Raw genomic sequence first — 20033 nt, 5'->3', positions numbered from 1 at the left:
TTGCCACACCCCCAACGTAGGCACGTGGATCCGAGGCAAGCAGCAGATGTGGCTCGCTTGATGGGCTTATCTGCGGCGACAAGAAAGACGTTTCTGGCGTGCTCTTCGCTGCCCCCGCTGCTGCCAAATGGTCCGGCGCACGATGATGTCCGGTTTATATAGGCTTCGATGGCCCCTGGTGGCGGTACAGTGGCGCAGATTCCAGAAGATACTGTTGCCACACCCCCAACGTAGGCACGTGGATCCGAGGCAAGCAGCAGATGTGGCTTGTTTGATGGGCTTATCTGCGGCGACAAGAAAGACGTTTCTGGCGTGCTCTTCGCTGCCCCCGCTGCTACCACTCTCGTGTTAGCCTAAACGTTGAAGAAATTAAGCTTTAGTCGTCAACATTGCCGCTAATTATCGTCAATCAAAGCATCCAGCGCGGAAAGCTTCGCTTACATCGATTGCCAGTGCGTGGGATTTGCACTTTAAAAAAAAGAACCTGTATCGGGATTTTGGTTGAATAATCTGATCGCGCATCGTGTCATTATATTTCTCGTGATTTCTGTTTGTTGCTCATACCAAGCGTACTGCTACTAATAATTTCATGCATTAATTATGCTAGTGTTTTAGTGTTTTCCATTGTATAAATTGATTGTGCTTCTTTAGTGTTTATATGTATGCCCTCCCTGCAACGATCTCTTGCGAGATCGCCTGTATTCCTAAAAGAATAAATAAACGTTACGCGACTCCTGTTCGCCTGCTTGAGCGTACTCACTCCGCGCTCTTTTCGCTGCAGGAAAGGAAATATTTTTCCACCCTGACCCGCCTCACAACGAGGATTCAGCGGAAGAGCCATTTGCACAATAAATGCCGAGAACACGAAAAAACTGTATAAACTACAGCAATGCGGTACGTGCGAGTTTAGAAGGGCTGCAGAAAGTGACCTGGCTTCAAATCACTTCCGACTAGCAGCAGACAGCCAACACAACGCGACAAAATAAAAGAAACGAAGATATTCTGCCGAAATGCACTAAAATCATTTGCTTTGGGCAGGTTAGCAGTGCTCTCCCATGGTTTCTCAAGTATTACACAATATAAAACACGATAAAAACGCATGCGCAAACAGCAGAGAGAGATAGTGAACTTTAATGAGCACCAGCAGTTCAGTCGGCTGGGCCTAGGCCTCCCACGATGGGACGTCGGGGTCTTGCCTCTTCGCCGCTTCGTAGGCCTGCTGGGTCGCCCAGAGTTGGTCGTCGAGATGGGAGCTGCGCAGGGCGCGCTGCCATCTCGACCAGAGAGTCACGGGATTAAGGTCTCGGTATTGATGTTTGCACTCTCATAGCATGTGGGGGAGTGTTGCTGATTCAGTTTTACAGACCTTGCACGTCTGGCTCGGGTAGATGTCGGGGTAATTAGTGTGATAGCGTGTGAGGGAGGGGTATGTATTCGTCTGCAACAGGCGAAGGGTGGTTGCCTGTGCCCTGTTTAACTTGCGGTGAGGGGTGGGGAAGGTTCTGCTTGCGAGGTAAAATGACTTCACAAGGTCGTTGTATCTTGTAAGGTGGTCACGTCCTGCGTGTGCACCTGCACCGTCTCCGGCACGGTTGTCTAGTCCTCGTGCTACGGTGTGTGACCTCGTTGAGGTTGGTGAGGTGCGGGTGGACAATGCCGGCGTGTGCTGGGATCCAGACAAGGGTGATTTGATTTTCAGGCGAATGCGGAGCTTGTCGTAAGATACGAAGTGATTGTTGAGAAATACGACCTTTGATGTAGTTGTTGATTGCTGCGCGAGAATCGCTCAGTATGGTGTGACAGGCTGGGTCAAGAGTGGCCAGGGCGATGGCCACTCTTGACCTCTTGATCCTCGGCCGTGTCGGCATTTTTGGTAACGATGCTGGCAGCATGTCGGAGCAAGCCGCCTGCCATGGCAACCGCCGCAAAGCGCCGTCCATCTTGGTACTCAGCTGCGTCGACGAAGGTGACACCCGCGGTGTTGGCATAAGCTTTGATAAGGGAGGTAGATCGTGCATTCCTGCGTTCTTTGTTGTAGTCTGGGTGCATGTTTTTCGGAATAGGGTCGGCGTGTATCCATTCCTGAATGTCGCGTGGACTTGGGTGTTTGTCTCCATGTTGACGGTGGTAGGTGATATTAAGCTTGTTTAGAATGCTGCGGCCCGTTTCCGTTAGAGTAAGCCGCTCTAGTTGGGATCGACGTTGGGCTTCGATTAACTCGTCTAGCATGTTGTGGATACCTAATTGTAGTAGAAGTTCCGTGCTGGTGTGGTTGAGTAGTCCTAAGGCCTTCTTATAGACTCCTCTGATGATGATGTCCAGTTTAGTCTTTTCAGCTTTGTACCAGTTGAGAAAGGGCGCAACGTAAGTAATGTGACAGACGATAAAAGATTGGACAAGGCGGATGAGGCTTTCTTGCTTCATACCTCTTCGCCGGTTGGTCACTCGTTTCAACAGTCTGGATGTATTAGCGGTCTGTCGAAGGATCTTGGAAATAACCGTAGAGTTAGCTCCGTTGGCTTCTATGGTCATACCAAGAACGCGGATGCTAGGGACCACGGGTATAGGTCTGCCATCCTTCAGGTTGAGCTCTATTTCCTCGTATTGGTGTTTATTCGTGGAGCCCCGCGGGGGGCGTTCACGGAGTGTGGGGCGGTATAGGAGAAGCTCCGACTTTTTAGGGGAACACCGGAGTCCCGTGCCTTCAAGATAATTTTCTACGACGTCAATGGCGTCTTATAGGGCAGTTTCGATTTGGCTGTCACTGCCCTTTGCAGCCCAGATCGTAATGTCGTCGGCGTATATGGTGTGTTCAATGCCGTCGAGTTTTTGTAGTTCTTGTGCTAATCCGAGCATAGCCAGATTAAACAGTATTGGGGAAATGACAGAGCCTTGCGGTGTGCCCATGCTGCCGAGGGAGAGTTCCACCGATCGAATGTCTCCGACCGACAGGAAGGCCTTCCGATTGGATAGAAATTCTCTTACGTAGTTGTAAGTGCGTTCTCCAAGGTTGAGCAAGGAGATTCGATGCGTTCGAGGATGGTGGAGTGCCTTATGTTATCGAAGGCGCGCTCGAGGTCGAGACCCAAGATCGCCTTCGTGTGACGGGATTTGCCATCTAGGATTTGATGCTGAAGTTGGAGCATAGCGTCTTGGGTAGAAAGATGCTGTCTAAAGCCAATTATCGAGTGGGGGTAAGCACATGTGTCTTCGAGGTGAGTATTTACACGGGTTAGGATTGCGTGCTCCATGACCTTGCCTACACATGAAGTTAGCGATATGGGCCGGAGATTGGCGAGGCTAGATGGCTTACCGGGTTTGGGGATGAGAATTACTTTGGCCGTTTTCCATGTCGGGGGAATGGATCCCTGGCCCCAGCAGTTGTTGATGTATTCGGTGAATTGTTGCACCGAGGGGTCATCTAGATTTCTTAGTGTTTTATTCGTAACACCATCTGGGCCTGGCGCCGAACGGCTGTTGAGCTTATGCAGGGCAGCATGAATCTCTGCCACGCTGAAATCTTCATCAAGGGCAGGGTTGGAGGTCCCTGTGTATGGCCCGTGAGGTTAAGTGGGTCCAGATGGGATTTACTTTTGACATAAGCTATTCTTAACGTGGTCCTGGCCATACGTCTTGCTTTTTGTGAATAAAAGCTTGGTGAGGCGATCTTGTTGATATGAACGGGTGGTGGTGCTATCAATAAAATGTTTGAGGATTTTCCACGGGCGGGGGTGGTGGAGTTGCCCGTCTAGAGAGTGACAGAGCTCTGTTCATTGCTGTTGACATCGAACGCGGCAGTGTGCTTCAATTTCCTTGTTGAGAAGTGCGACCTTCCGTCTGAGTATTCTACTGAGCCGTTGTCCCTTCCATCTAGAGAGGATGGATGATTTGGCCTCGATAAGGTGGGCGAATCTACTGTCCATGCGCTCAGTCGGTGCATCTGTTGTGATAATGCGGGTGGCCGATATTTAGTATCAGACAGTAGATCGCATGACCATGATTCTATGTCGGTAATGGGAGTGTCCGTCGTTGCTGTTACACGGCGTTTACGGAACGCATCCCAGTCCGTCTAAGTCCCTTGTTCTTCTCATAACGGCTGTTAGGTGTGGGAGAGTAATTTCGATGATAGAGTGATCACTCCCGAGGTCGTGTTGGGTGTTGCGCCAATGGGCGTTGTCTGCGTTTTTGGTGAAAGTGAGGTCTGGTGACATGTCTCGTTCAGTAGAAGTGCCGAGGCGAGTGGGGAAGGCTGGGTCAGTAATGAGTGTAAGCCCGAGATCATGGGAGTCTTGCCATAAGTTACGACCTGCAGCAGAGCTGTGTCTGTAACCCCATCCTGTGTGCGGGAGATTGAAGTCACCTCCAATCATAAGGGGGCTGCTGCCTGCGATGTTAAGGCCCTTTTTGAAGAGGGTTAGAAATCGGCTATGGCATTGAGATGGAGTATTGTAGATATTGAGGATAAATATTCCTTCCTTTTGTTTTCTGTGCGGGATGAGCTAAATGAAGAGGTGTTCGATGCGCCGATCGCTGAGATCGTGTTCGATTGCGGTAATTCTTTTTCGAACGAGTGTGGAGACTCCGTGTGGAGCGTTGTTCGCAGTGAAAGGTTGATATCCTGGAAGGTTGGCCGGAGTATCGTGTGTTTCCTGGAGTGAGATTACGTCGGTTTGACATGAAGTAGTACGGAGGTGTTGACAGAAGACAGGTTGTTTATGGAGGTAGCCTCGGCAGTTCCACTGCCACAATGTTGTGTCTGTGTTAGTGTGGGCCATGATGAAGGATAGGGGATGCCACAGGTGGCAGGGTGGCGGCGACTGTTCCTGTGGTGTCCATGGCTACGGCTTGAGCGGTGGAAGCGGTGGAAGCGGTTTGTGTGAAAAGGGTTTGAATATTAGCTTCCACGACGGTGACTCAGTGCATAAGGGCGATTAGAGAATTCTGTAAAGTTTCCACCGTGCTTTGGAGTGTTACGAGCAAATCCTTGACTTCGGAGTGTACTTGGCCCTGAGCTCCTTCTTGGAAGGCTCGCTTTTTTGGGGGCTGGTCTTGAGAGCTCTTCGGGTTGGCTGTTGGTAGCGGGTTCTGCTGTGCTGCGTGTGGGTTGGGTTTTGGGTTGTTTGAGGATGTGAACCTCCTGGGTAAGCTTTTGGATTAAATCACGCATAACTGCGTTTTCTTTCTTAAGGTGTTCGATATCTGTATTGTCTGTGTTGAGTTTAGGCAGTGGGGGGGGGATTTTATGTGACCCTCTCGAGAGACGCCCGTCAGGGCTTCTGCGAAGCTCACCTTTTCTGAGGTATATCTGGCTTCTGGAATCGACGTGGATTTTGATCTGGAACGACCTCGGTCTGGAGAAGGAGCGGGACCGGGAGCGGTGCTTGGTCTACATGGACGGGAAATCTTCTGATTGAAGGCCAGAACTTATTATTTAATGTCTCAACTCGCGTAACTCTATGGAAGCTGCTCTACGCCTCCCTAGCGCTGAAACAGGGAAGACGAGTGCCAAGTGACGAGAGGAAGACCGCAAGGTGTTTTGGATGTGGAGATATGTCTCTACGCTTAGTTTTTCAGTCCTGAAGAAACTAGTTAATTGGAACATTTTGCAGGTTTTATTTCACTTTCCTACCAAAGCAGTCTTGGGTGAAAATATCACAAAAAAGATGATGAAGAGCCCAAAATACCTGTAATCCTAGAATTTACAGAAGTAGGCACGTCGAACTGAGCATATTAGAACCCGTTGGCTTTTGTGTTTGTGCTATCGTTTGAGACTATTCTTGTGGTTCTGCTAAGAGTCATTATATTTGAAAAGTAGCACTGCTATAAGCTCGAGGACACGGGTTTGATCCCCGGCCGCGGCAGCCACATTTTGATGGGGGCGGAATGCCAGAACCTCCGGTGTTCAACGTTAATCCGGTGTCCGCCACTGCGGCGAGCCTCTTAAACGTATCGTAGTTTTGGAAAGTAAAACCCCGGGAATTATTATCTGAGATGTTCCCTGAATCATGCGTAATGCATCACCATAAAGGCAAAATTTTAAAATCCCCCCGCCCTCCAGCTAGCCCCCTCTCTTGCTACGCCTATGATCACCGGAAAAGTACTTCGTCAAGTTGCAGTGGCGGACTCGTCAGCCTGAGGCGTGAAGATGGCTATTTGTTTTGGTTTCTTGCGGGGCCACAGAAAGTCCGGTGTCGGCCTTGTCGGTGTCTGTTGGCCATGAGCGAAAATTTCCGATAAAAGCAATAAGTTAATATACACTAACCTAAAAATGAAATTGCGGGCCACCGGGGCCGGGGATTCGACCCCAGGAACTATGGATTGCAAGACCAGCATTCAGCCACTTTCTCTCTCTTTTTTTCTTTATCGCCGAATTCAGCCACTGTCTGTCGATGGTGCGCACGCTCTTAAACGGGATTTAACACGAAGTTCTGAAGCGGCATATGCACGTGCCTTCGATGCGGCGTCCACTTCCTCTTCAATAGGGTCCCGCCATCAACAGCCTCCCACGATTTCCCATGCGAACGTAGCACGTACGTTTACGCTATCGCGTTCCACTCTTAAAGGGACACGTGGACTTAAAGTCAACATGGACTGTTGAAATACCATCCCAGAAACCTCGAAACACTTGTTTCATGCGAAGAAGAGACTTATTTTAAGAGAAAATGCGTTCTCAAGCGTCCGCGTACCTCTAGCGCAGTTAAAATCACCCGCCCTCCCATCGAGGAGTGGTAACGTCATGGTCTCATAGTGACGTTGCGTCATGCGTTGTGCCATCGGTGAGTAGAACGGCGCGCGCAGACGGCGCTACGGCTTTTCTGCGCAAAACGCAAACACGCGACCAGAAACAGAGCCAAGACAGAGCCGACAGCAGCGCGAAAGCGGAACCCTATGGCGGAACTATGGTGGCTAGCGGAAGGGGAAAGCGCGCGACCAGGGCCGGATTAAGAAAAATGGGGGCCCTGGGCTAATGCGCATGCAGGCCCACTTTCCCTATACTGACCCCCCTACCCCCCTGCCGCCTGCTACGCTACTGGAAATATGCCATGTTTCATTTTAATTCCACCAATTTAAAAAGAACGAAGTGCGATGAACGGGATTATTATTATTGTAGGAAAACATATAGGAAAATTATTATAGGAAAACAATAAAACTTGCTTGAAATGCGTGCTGTTGTAAACACCAACACACATGATCACTTTGTGATTAATCTGCGTTCTGTTTTCAGCAAACGCTAGGCTTTAAGGAAAAGTTTAGTGCACTCAAGACGAACAAGAACGTAGAAAAGACAACACAGCTCAGATGTCTATCCTTCTGAAGCTAGGCTTTGTTTGCATCACTAAGTTTAATCCAGTGAGGAGACGCATGGTTGTATCCAAAACATTCTTTATTAAAATTCAAGCATCAGACTGCAGTATCTGCGTTAAAGGTAAGACAAGCAAGGACGACACCAAATAAACGTGGCACTATCAAAAACAACAAAAATACTGTTCTTTTATGCGTTGCATATTGCAATCACTCAGTTCAGCCCTTGGGCGCGGCCGGGCAGCCACCATTGAGGGTATGAGCCATTGTTCATTGCTGCGCGTCTCATATGTGGGTCTATTCTCTTTTAAGTTTGCTATGTTTGTTATGTAATGGAGTGTTTGAACAGTTCAGTTGGTAGCGTCTGTTCGTAATCGATAAGGAAGGTCACGCGGAGCAGGAACAGCTGGTTGCCCGAACGGCTCACCCTCGTGCTAAGCACTGGCGATCCGGCTGGCCAACTGGTTACACTGCAGGCACGGAACTGACGATCTGGCTGGCCTTGTCCTTGTGCTCTTCTTCTTCATTACAATTACCCCCGGTGCAAAAGCGGAGCCATCCTGGCGACTTACGACGTGGAGACGAGCGGGTCGTAGAATTGTTTCAGGCGGTGAAGGTGAACAACATCCCGTCCACGGCGGCGCTTGTCGGATGTCGGTGCAAGCGGCTCTATGACATAGTTGACCGGTGAGGTGCGTTCGACGATGCGGTATGGTCCATCATACTGCGAGAGAAGTTTTGTCGAAAGTCCAGGCGTGGTAGCAGGCACGGACAGCAAGGCAAGTGTGCCGGGAGCGAAGTTCGGATTCGTAGCGTCGCCATCACGATTGGCTTTTTGTCGTTGTTGGTCGGCGGAGGTGAACTTTCGGGCTAATTGACGGCATTCCTCGGCGTATCGGGCGACGGCTGAAACGGGAACACACTCTGACGCGTCTGGTGTATAAGGCAAAACCGTATCGATGGTATGGGACGGATCGCGACCGTAGAGAAGAAAGTATGGAGAAAATTCTGTAGTACTTTGCGTAGCCGTATTATATGCGTATGTGACAAATGGGAGGATGAAGTCCCAGTTTGTATGCTCCGATGAAACGTACATGGCGAGCATATCACCTAGGGTGTGATTGAAACGCTCCGTAAGCCCGTTAGTTTGAGGATGGTACGCCGTGGTGGTCCGGTGAACTATGCGGCATTGATCAAGCAGTGCTGCAACCACTTGCGACAAAAACACACGGCCTCTATCACTCAGCAGCTCCCGAGGTGGGCCATGACGAAGAATGAAACGATGGAGCAGAAAGGATGCAACGTCACTGGCGGTCGCTGCAGGGAGAGCAGCGGTTTCAGCATAGCGTGTAAGGTGAACAGCGACAATAATCCATCGTTTGCCAGCGGGTGTTAGCGGTAGCGGCCCGTACAGCTCAATTCCCACACGGTCGAAGGCACGAGCAGGGCACGGAAGCGGCTGTAATAAACCATGGGCTGGAAGAGGCGGAGATTTCGGGCGTTGGCATTGCGGGCACGAGCGGACAAACTTTTGGACAAAAGAAAACATTCCTCGCCAGTACTAACGTTGCCGCAGGCGCTCATACGTCTTCAAAATGCCTGCGTGTGCACATTGTGGGTCAGTATGGAAAGACGCGCACATGTCGGAACGCAAAGTCTTAGGGGTAACCAGGAGCCACTTGCGACCATCGGGCTGGTAGTTGCGTCGATATAAGAGGTTATCCCGGACAGCAAAGTGGGCAGCCTGGCGACGCAGGGAGCGGGGGATGGGAGATACAGGCGAGCCAGAAAGGAGATCCAGAAGAGAGGCCACCCAAGGATCCTTGCGCTGTTCTGATGCGAAGGTGTCAATGTCGACCGAGGATACCGCCTTAATGGTGGAGAGGGAGGCCGTATCGGCTGGCAGCGGAGAGCGGGACAGAGCGTCAGCGTCAGTGTGCTTGCGACCTGAGCGGTATATGACGTGTATGTCGTATTCTTGAATGCGCAGAGCCCACCAGGCAAGGCGTCCAGACGGGTCTTTTAAAGAGGATAACCAACAAAGGGCGTGATGGTCAGTAACCACATTGAAAGGCCTGCCGTATACATAGGGGCGAAACTTCCCGAGTGCCCAAACGATGGCCAGGCATTCTTTTTTCTGTGACGCTGTAATTGCGTTCCGCTTTGGTCAGCGCACGATTGGCGTAAGCAACGACGTATTCGGAGTAGCCAGACTTGCGCTGCGCAAGGACAGCGCCAAGGCCAATACCACTGGCATCGGTATGCACTTCAGTTGGGGCGGTGGGGTCGAAGTGTGTCGCAGTATAGGCGGAGACGTCAGGAGACGGCGTAAGGTCACGAACGCGGTGTCGCATGCAGGAGACCAGGAGGAAAGGTCGTTGGCGCCACTTAAGAGTTGTGTCAGGGGTGAAATTATAGAGGCAAAATTGCGAACAAAGCGCCTGAAGTAAGAACAGAGGCCGATGAAGGCGCGGAGTTCTTTGAGTGTCTTTGGTTCTGGAAATTCTGCCACGGCGCGAAGTTTTGATGGGTCGGGGCAAATGCCGTCTTGTGATACGACGTGACCTAGAATCATGAGTTTGCGCGCGGCGAACTGGCACTTTTTCAGGTTCAGTTGCAGGCCTGCGTTGGTCAAGGACGTCCACACTTGCCTAAGGCGAAGAAGATGCGTGCTGAAATCAGGGGCGCACACAACGATGTCTTCGAGATAGCACAAACACGTGCTCCATTTTAGGCCACGCAAGATATTGTCCATCATTCGTTCAAAGGTAGCAGGTGCATTGCATAGGCCAAATGGCATCACATTAAATTCGTATAAACCATCTGGCGTAATGAATGCAGTTTTAGGGCGATCAACTGCTGACATCGGGACCTGCCAGTAGCCCGAGCGTAAATCCAACGAAGAGAAGAATTGAGCGCCTTGCAAGCTGTCCAGAGCGTCGTCAATGCGCGGTAGAGGGTAGACATCACTCTAAAAATTTTAACACCCTTAAGGGTGTAAATGACTTGTCCCGTGGGTGACACCCTTTTTGGGTGTATTGCTACACCCCAAGCAACGGGATGCAAATTAACACCCCACAAAAGAAGGGGTGTTAATATGACGTCACCTCGCCTATGGGTGTAAAACCAAACAACACCCTTTCTATATAAGGTGTAACAGAGACACCACCCTTTCAATATGGGTGTAGCATGGACAAAACCCTTCCAAAAGGGTGTTATCCCTGCAAGTATTTTGGCGTTCACTACAGCCATGTAGTTAATGGGCAGACTAGCTGTTGTGAATGCTGCCTAGCCTTAGCTATGGTAACTACCTTGTTCAGTATAAGCCAGAATCTGTGAGGCGTCCTCATATTGCGCTTCTGGTCCGTCATGTGGTAGCATAACGTGCGACCCTTTCAGGCAAACAATTTAAGGTTTCGCCATTGCAGCAAGGCACACAGGCCATGCTTTTCGTAATCTTCCTCTGCAGTGATAGTACGCTGCCGGCAGGATGCAGAGCGCAATAACAATGCGCGCTGCACTAAGGACACCGGATCTCCCGCACCTTGGTGCACCAGTACTTATAACCCAGTGGAAACAGCACACAGCCAAAAGCATGGTTACATGCATTTCAGAAATAATTAAAAACCTCCACTTTTCTTGGCCAAAACTTTTCGCAACACCGGCTCGACCAGGAGGGAAACACACCACAGCACGTTGTTGTAGCTCATATTGAATGCAATAGAGCGCAAGCAATGCATGGATTGGCGACGGTAACAAGTGCAGTACTACAGAAGCATACGTTTGCCTGTCAAGCAGTTTTTTGCCGTTTTAAGCACACATTTTATACCTCTATTCATCAAAGTTGTCATTTATCTCCACGGGATGCTTCTACTAGTACTTTCACACCTTAGACTTAAAGGTAGCACTGAAAGCCAAAGAACAAAGTGCTTCCACGCCGAATAATGTTTCAGCATTTACGAACAAAACAGCATGTGTAGCTGTGCATGCTGTTCAATATATAAGCATGCACTATTTCCTGAAGTATATGTATGCTCCATTTACTGCCAGTGACCTGCTTATACCCAATAATTTAGTTTATTTTTCACCATGTGCTTGCATTGAATATTCCACAGGCATTGTAAGTTAAGCTACCAGAATAACAATCAGCTAGTCTAAGGTTACCTAATTGAACAAAATCATTGTAAAATTTGTGAGGAAATGTCAGAAGAAAAGTATTTATTTCAATAAAGAGAAATGGTTACATAATAATGTTTGCACATTCTAAATGTAAAAAGGAAAATAAGGAGTAAAACCATACCAGTACAAAGACATAAGCACCGAATAATGGCACAGGCTTGCTCAATTAAATTTTAAGCACAAGTTTTTTTTTAAGTAACCTGACTACGAACTATTACATGTTTTCATTCAAAAAGCACTGCATCTTATTATAAAGCACAGAAATAACCGGTCACATAAGTCAGAACAAGTCTGAGTGTGTCTTTAACACAAGGATAGAAAGTTGGGCGAGTTGGTACAGTAACATGATCTTGGATGGTAGCGCGAAGTGACACGGACACAGACTAGAAGCAGACGGGATGAGCGCTAACTCTCAACTAAATTTTTAATGAAACGAAAACATATATATATATATATATATATAGGTGACTGAAAAAAACCGCAGCACATCTAAATGAATATTGAATACATAGTAGTAACATGAAGACGACAAAAGCCATCAGCCGTCAACTGCGTGGCAAATCTGAGTGCAAGCTATTCTCTTATAAAGTATACCTGTAGGCATTGCGACCAATGTGCTCCCAAGATGTATCATTGCAGAGTTGTAAGGACATGACAATCCTAGGATGATTATGTTCTTGAGGCTTTTTTCCCCACTTTCCATCTTTTGAAACGTGTATACTTCACTCATGAAAACAAGAATGCTACAACTGGCGTGTGATAAGCTATGCGTCTTATTTCCTAGCAGCTCATTGAAACGAGCCACGATGACAAATTCAAATGCCGTTACCTCATCAGACACTCAAATTTCTTAAACACAAACAAAACCAGATAGGCATTAGAGTGAGCAACACTTAAATACATTACACTGGTTTAAAGTTATTGTACCACTTTGTGCCAGGTAAAAATGTTAGAAACATCAAAAATTTTAAGATTCTATGGCCAACCGTGAAAACTAAATAAAAAAAATCATTAAGCTTTCTTAAAACGGGTACAGGAGCTTTACAACTGGCCGTCTTGGTGATGGACACGCAGATAGATGAGCAGCCATTCCAATGAGACGAGAACGAGCCATTCCAATGAAGTCTGCGAGACACTGCAGAGTAGTTCTTGGTCCACATGAAGGAGGTTGCTTGCATACACATCTGGGCCGCCATACTGAATGCATGGTGTTACCGGAACCTTTTCCCCTGCATTGTGGTAAAAAAGCATGGTTAAGTTTATACGATATTTTTTATGCAAAAGAAAGAGGTGAGGCATGCAGACAGGTCACTAGAGTAGAGAAGTGAACATAAACACGAAAAACATGAAAAATTTCATTAAATTGTTTTATTAGATAAAATTTTTATACTATGTGTCATTCATTATGAGGGTTCATAACCGCAACATATTTAATATATAAGCAGGTAGAATTATCAGCTTGGTCAGTTTGCACAAGCTCGTTTGAGGCAAGAAATCGAGTTTCACAAACACAACCTCAATATTCTTGATTGAAAAAGGAACACCTCGGATGACATGCAGTCCTGTGAGCGGGAATTGCACAGTTCAAGAAAAACAAATTAAAACTCACAGACCGAAAGCGAATTAATTGATTGGTTTTAGTAGCACAAGGGCATTTTGGGCCAATGAGCGCCAAGTCTATACTGCAAAAGATAAACTTAGTGCATCTTTACAAAGCAAATGTATAAAGATGGCTAATGCCTCTCTGCACTACAGTTGCTTTGCTCTAGCGTGAAGTCATTTTAATGCATGCACACGTACATACACACGCTACACCCAAGTGTAACAGCTGCAGAATAAAAATTGGGCAGCAACAAAGTCGCAACCTTTAACCATTGATCCCAAGCTGTACTAGTGACTGGAAGTAGTACCAATATCGCCAATGACGAGTCGCACTCTTTCTGCCCGATGTTACGCTGCTCTTATTGTCAGATGAATTACAGTCGGCATTGAGGGAAAGCTGCCCGCAAGAGCAGCTCCTATTTTTGTGTTATTTCTAACCAGAGACCAATGAAGTAATATATTTTTAGAATGAGAATGACACCGAAAAATTGAGTACGTAAAAAATTTGGTACATTCTTCCGGAATTAACTTGGGGGTTAACGGCTAAAGAGGCAATCCAGAAACTAGAACAAGTTTTGACATGTTTGCTACCAGTGAATGCTAGAACATATGTTGGCATTCTGTAGTTTTGTCCAACAATGCAAAAGGGATTCTTAATAACTAAGGAAATAAATGGAAAAGTATCATGGAGTATATTTCGTTAATGTAATGCAGAATCACCCAACTTCTGTTACTATATAATCTCCACTTGATTAACGCGCACTTTCTGAACTAGTTCAGGAGGTGCTGATTTCACTACTCATTCCACCAGTTCAACGTGGCAGCAACTGCATATTGCGATTTGTTTTACTTAGTGCAGGCTTTGTACAGGGCGAGTTCACAGCATTCCCTGCACTTGGCCGAAAGGTAGTGCATGTTTACGCAGCAGGTGTGGTGCCGCTTCTGCACGAGCGAGGTGCAGAAATAAGAGTTTCATACAATAATTACTAGAGGGAACTCTGACGTTAGTGTCCACAGGAGATCAAACAAGAACGGCTGTACCAGCATGGAAATTATGGGAAGTACATGGACTTGCCTAAACTTCATCTGTTTGGCTTCAAACGGCTTTGTGACTTTGTAAACTAGTCATTTTCAACAATATACTGTGTAATAAATAAATAAACATTAAAATCGTCCGACGACAGGATTCAAACACAGGAACTCTAGAACAGAAGTCTGATATTGAAACCATTAAGCCACGGAGGCATGTAACGACAAGCGAGTGCAACGCCCTGATGAATTTATCGCGGGCATACCAGTGCCTTGAGGCGCTTGGCGCCTTTCGATTTGGCCACCTGGACAAGCTCAATCGTTGTAATTAATAGCAATTGTGCCTGTTGGCGCCGTCTTCTGCACTTCGAAGACTATAGACTGCGCTGAAATGTACGACAATAAGATTTATATAGCGTATAATATACGAAGCCACAAGAACGTCTGAATTCACAAGCACGAATATCAGACAAATCCATGTGCTTCCCATCATTCCCATGGCGGTACGACTCCAGCACCAGAGTTCCCTTCAAGTAATTACTGTAAGAAACTATGGCAGAAAGAGGAGTAATAAACTAAGTTTTGCTGTCCGATAAATCTTACTGGTCATTAATTCCAAGTTTCAGTGCAGTCACATGTCTAGTAGGCAATTGTGGTATTTTTCATAAACATTGCAAAGCCAACTGTGATGAATGCTCACTATGGTAAATTGTTTATGATCGAGTAGCATAGACTACTGAAGCAATCTCTAGAAGGCAAGTTAAGTAATTTTCTTCTTAGCAGCCTTTACACAGCATTCGAGCATATGACACATGCACCTCAGATATGCAGATAATATTTCCTTGACTCAGCAAGAAGCGATGCTTCATGTTCCACGAGGCTGGTTCTATCAAAGCAGTATTGGTGCTCTCTAAAAACAATGCCAATGCAGATGATCCAAATATTTTTCAGGGGCAACAGTTATGCCTGAAATCATGCTAGATTAGTTTTTTTAAACACATGCTCAGACCATGTTAGAAGTGCTTCTTAAAATCCTCCTATTTATTAGACTAGTCATATATCTGTACACAAAGGCTACTAATTAGGTCCCATGCTATATCATCACCTTAACAATAACTTCACTTAGTAATACACATGCTGTGATGAGATTTGAGACCACATTGAGATGCTGAACAAGGTAAATTCATTATTTTTAAAATGAAGCTCCTGTTCTTCCAAACGAGAAGAAAGGATACTGAGGGTCAAAATTTTTCTGAATCACAGCTGGAAGATGCCAGAGAAGGCACGTGGAAACTTATTTGTAATTTTCTATTTAAATGTACAAATGATAAAGGGAAATGAAAATGGTAAAAAAAAACAACCAGGCATGGGGGGAGAACGAACCTACAGCCTTTGCATTAGACATGCGATGCACTAACCACTGTGCCACCGAGGCAGCATTCAACCGTCCACAATGGCCCCTCAGATTGTCGACGCTCGAACACGGCCGTAGTACCACAGTGGTTAGTATATCACATGCGTAATGTGAAGGTTATGGGTCCGTTCCCCACCCACAGGTGGATATCTTTTAATCCACTTTCACTTACCTAGAATTTATCATTTCTATACTTTATATAAAAAACTTAAAACATGTTCCTGTATACTTTCCTTGGCCTCATTATCTGCTGGCTTCTTCCAGTTCTGTTACTACCAACACTTATACATATTCTAATCTGGTAAGTAAACAGTTTTGCATGATGCTGGAATGCAATATAAAACAATATTGCAGGGCCGTGTTATGTAGAATGCCTTACATTGCCCAGGCAAGGTGTATTAATGTCAATCTGAAAAAAAAAACAATTCCCACTCTAAGCAGAAATGCTGTGTACTGCTGTGTGCAATAGGGTTTAACGAAAACAACTTGTTCAGAAATAAATCCACCAAACAACGAGGAAATATGAAAACTAGATGAAAATTTGTGCAGTTGCATGTTAAAAATTTAGCACAGCAACAGATGAAGACATAATGAAGGAAACGCGAAGATGGTTTATTTTGGACACACGAGGCAATATACTTGAAAGATGCATATGAGCTTACACGTGGAGAAATATTGTTTATGTAGCAGCTAAACTACGAACAGGCCTAGAGCACACTGATACAAGGTGTCGAGCATGTAAATCTTATTATGCCCTTAAGTCAAAGAAACATGGCTGTTTCTCATGATTCGCTACACATAGCTGGCTCACACAACTTGGCCACTTCTATATATGCCTTGTAATTACCAGGTGGTCTGTATGACATGTGCAAGCTTTAAATACGTACAAGTGCCACGTAGCTGTACAGCACCAAAGCAATGTCGTTTGCCATCGTTTTGAGGAAGTGAAACCATTTCTTGCATTTTTCCTAGTTAGGTAATTAGTTATTAACAATTATTTAACTGCTCAAATATTTTATTCAAAGCAAAAGTGTCAGTGCGAAAATTGTAGAGCATCCTGAAAAATTCCCAATCCAGCTTTCTACTGCTCAGTAGGTGCAACAAATTATTTTTTTTTTCAAGCTTGAAAGAAGCCAGTGAACACATGCAAGAAGTGCCGTGCAACTAACCGCTCGTGCACCTGAACACCATTTGGCGCCTCCTTTCATGCTTGAAAAAAAAACTTTTTGAAAGAATATTTTAGAAATTGATTAATTATTATTGACTATGTTTTTGGCAAAATGCATGAAATAGTGTGACTGCCACTTCCATTTTCGGCGACATGAATTGACTCAATTTGCATGTCCAAATCTAGCTATACATGGTGCGTGTTTTGAGCTGGTTCTGTAATTTACGCTGGTTTTGACTAATTGAAGCTTTGCACCCTAATAATGGAGTCAGCCTAAAAAGAAATTGGTACATGAACGGTCGCTCTCAGTACTCCATACTGCTCTAACTTAGTGCAAAGTGCTTGTAAGCCAAGAAGTTGGTAGTTCTAAGCAGTATTTCTCATTTTGACCTGGTGTTATAGCCCACTTACTATGATGCCATGCTGCTCAGTCACGCTGGTCCCAGCTTCAATCTAGGCCATGGCAGCTGACCTCCAATGAGGGTAAAATGCAATAACGCTTATGCACTTAGATTCAGGTGTACATTAAAGAAGCCAGGTTTCCAAGACATTACGTTTTGGAATGTAAAACCCATAATTTAATTTTAAAATCTAAAGGTGCTTTATTAGGAGCAAGGGCATCATTTTGAGCTTTTACTGCACTGCCATAGCACCAAGAAGCTCCAAGTAAATAAAAACAATTTCTTAGACAATGTACATGTCTTGCAAACATTTACAAACACTTCTCTGCATGCACCTCCGTTGCTGTTATATTTAGATCCGTATGCCAAGGCGGGTTATGATGTTAGAACATGTATCAAACTTTTTTTTTCACCGCTTTAAAGTTGTTGGTTATTTTGCATCCCACTGTGTGTCGAACGCACATTTCAGTGCATCAATTTCTTCAGAAAGTGCATTCCTCTTTATTTATTTGTGCATGCAAAAAGGGTTCAGAAGAACTGCTTTCTGAAGGTCTGTAAAACAAGCAAAAAACAATTCTATGTAGGCTGCACAAAGGGAAAGGATTGGTTTGTAAATATGTTCTTAAAGAAAGAGGCAGCTGTCAGTATTCTGTTCCAAAGTAAAAATTGCCCCTACCTGGCTCTGCTTCATTTTCCGATGTTGATGGTCCATTCAGGGGCACTCAACTGATAGGCTGCACTTTGGCGATGTCGGGTGTGCTGTCACCAGGCCCAAGGTCGATCGACATCCTCACCAAAAGTCGAGTCCAAACGCTATAATAGAAATATCTCATCATTTTGCTATCAGTTTTGTCAACTTGCGCGTTTCACACACGGCCGTCAGTGAAATATTTCGTCACTTGGATACTGAAAGAAATTCAAGCATTTTCTGGCAGCCAAGCTGATGATGACGATGTGTGGTGTTTTATGGCGCAAGGGCCAGGTTTGGCCAAAGAGCGCCATGACAAGTGGTAATGTTGACGATGTATTATGGAAGATGTGACTTGGCTGTGAACTGGCCTAAAAATTGGCGCTGTAAAGTGCGTAAAATCTACGTGCTACAAAATTATGGCGATGACTAATGACGAATACTATGAACATTAAAATCCATCGTGGAAGAATGATGCAAAATAGAAAATATATAGGATGGTAAAATTACTTGGAGCACTGCTGCCTCGCCAGAGCCCTTGAAACACAAGGGCCTAGAGGCATGTGCTATACGAAAGAGCTATCACAGCGGCATCCTCTGAAGAGAGGGCGGCAGCCAAGCTGAATACACAGTAAATGGAGAACATTAAAGAGCAAATGCAGTTGTCACATTAGATTGATCAAGTACAGCAGAAATGGAAAATACATCAGTGATACTGTGTCTGTTGGCTTTGAATGCAAGAAATGTAAAAACAGGAACTTGCAGCCACGCCACTTTGAATTTCCCGCGTTTGCTACACCTCACAAGTTTGGCGTCGTCCGGTACTCGGGGATAGTAACCGCTTAAAATCAAGATGAACTAGCGTCAGCATAAATTAACAGGATAATTAACCGGGCAATATTGGCGCATAAAACAACTCACGTAGCGAAGCTACTGTCAATTACCCGATGACGCATCTGCGGGCGGTGCGGTTTGGGCGAACAATTCAAAAAGGAATGAGAGTTTCACTTGTTTCACGCCTACTAAGCTAAGACAGAATTTGAGTTTCTTACTAAACTATACTGGATATTTACGCTCCGAATAAAACGCTGGAAATTTTGTTACGTCACACTGCATACGTATGAGTGAGGAAATTGCTTTTATTGTGTTCTGCGCTGACGGCATGTAGCAACAACAACTCTCATGCAACAAAAGCATGAAAGTGGTACTCGTGACACCGAAAACAAACATATACAGCGCCAACGTTACGCCCCTTGGAGTTGGAACTAAGCACGATCAAGCCAGTTAGTTTTCTAGCTTTCATAACGCCATGAACACGACCAAACATCGAGCGAAAAAACTCTCTGCTCTCGAAAATTATTACCGCTTCCATTTATATACCTATCGCTGCCACAAACAAAAGTCAATGGGCTAGCTGTCCACAAGCCACAGATTAGACTGACAGCAACATTTTACGGTAACGTAAAACAATGTCCACGCTGACTTAGCAGCCGCGGTATGCTCTAAGTGCCAAAGTTCTCGTTTGCCGCTCGAAATTCACACCATGATGACGGGCACTGCATCTTTCACATGGAATATTGCACGCTTTGCTCCGGAGCTCAATAGGAGGGCGAAACGCATTTGCACGTACCTGAAATCCGCATGCAGGAAACCCGTCGACGCTTCCGAGAACGAGGCGCACAGCCATACACCCGTACGGCGGCTTGACTTGGACGTGAGGCACTTCTATCAAACATTTCACATGCGACATGTTTCACACCGATTGCGCGAGCACCAGAAAATGACGCAGGCCGCATTGCGACGCCGAGCAGACGTGCAGCCACCGATGAGCTCTGTGCGCGGATTGCAGAGAACAAAGCCATACAAAACGTTAGGCGCGAGAAGATGGCGGCTCTTGTTGCGGAGACGAAGCGAACGAAGCAATGACGCGCGAATGAATGTTGCCAACTGTTGGTTCCGCGTTATGCCGGCGGTGGTGGCTTTAGTGGCGTGTGTTGCGGCTGTCTAATTTTTTATTTCTTTTCCCCAAACAGTATAGCTAAGATCAGTTCTTTGTTTGAATTTTTAGCTATGTCGTTTGGCATTATCTTTCTCTTTTTATGCTATTAAGCGGCCAATTGTGGCCTCTCAGGATCGCGCGCGCCAGCTTCGCGCTTGATCCTGAGAGGCCATAATTGGCCGCTTAAATAGCATAAAAAGACAAAGAAAAACCATCTGTCCGTCAGTCCGTACCGCACGATATCTTTCAAA

General features: G+C 46.0%; 1 long non-coding RNA gene across 1 annotated transcript; it reads right to left on the bottom strand.

Moving 5' to 3' along the window:
* Positions 1 to 11828: 11828 nt before the first annotated feature.
* LOC139048375 (uncharacterized) lies at positions 11829 to 19607 on the bottom strand. Its single transcript, XR_011507646.1, has 3 exons — positions 19414 to 19607; positions 17772 to 17908; positions 11829 to 12710 (listed from the first exon to the last, which is right to left on the bottom strand). It is a non-coding gene; the product is annotated as an uncharacterized lncRNA (long non-coding RNA).
* Between the last annotated feature and the right edge of the window lie 426 nt (positions 19608 to 20033).

Source organism: Dermacentor albipictus, chromosome 8, assembly GCF_038994185.2.
Source record: "Dermacentor albipictus isolate Rhodes 1998 colony chromosome 8, USDA_Dalb.pri_finalv2, whole genome shotgun sequence".
Taxonomy (NCBI): Eukaryota; Metazoa; Arthropoda; class Arachnida; order Ixodida; family Ixodidae; genus Dermacentor; species Dermacentor albipictus.
Note: the sequence above shows the minus strand (reverse complement) of the source record. Positions and strands in the feature narration are given on the sequence as shown.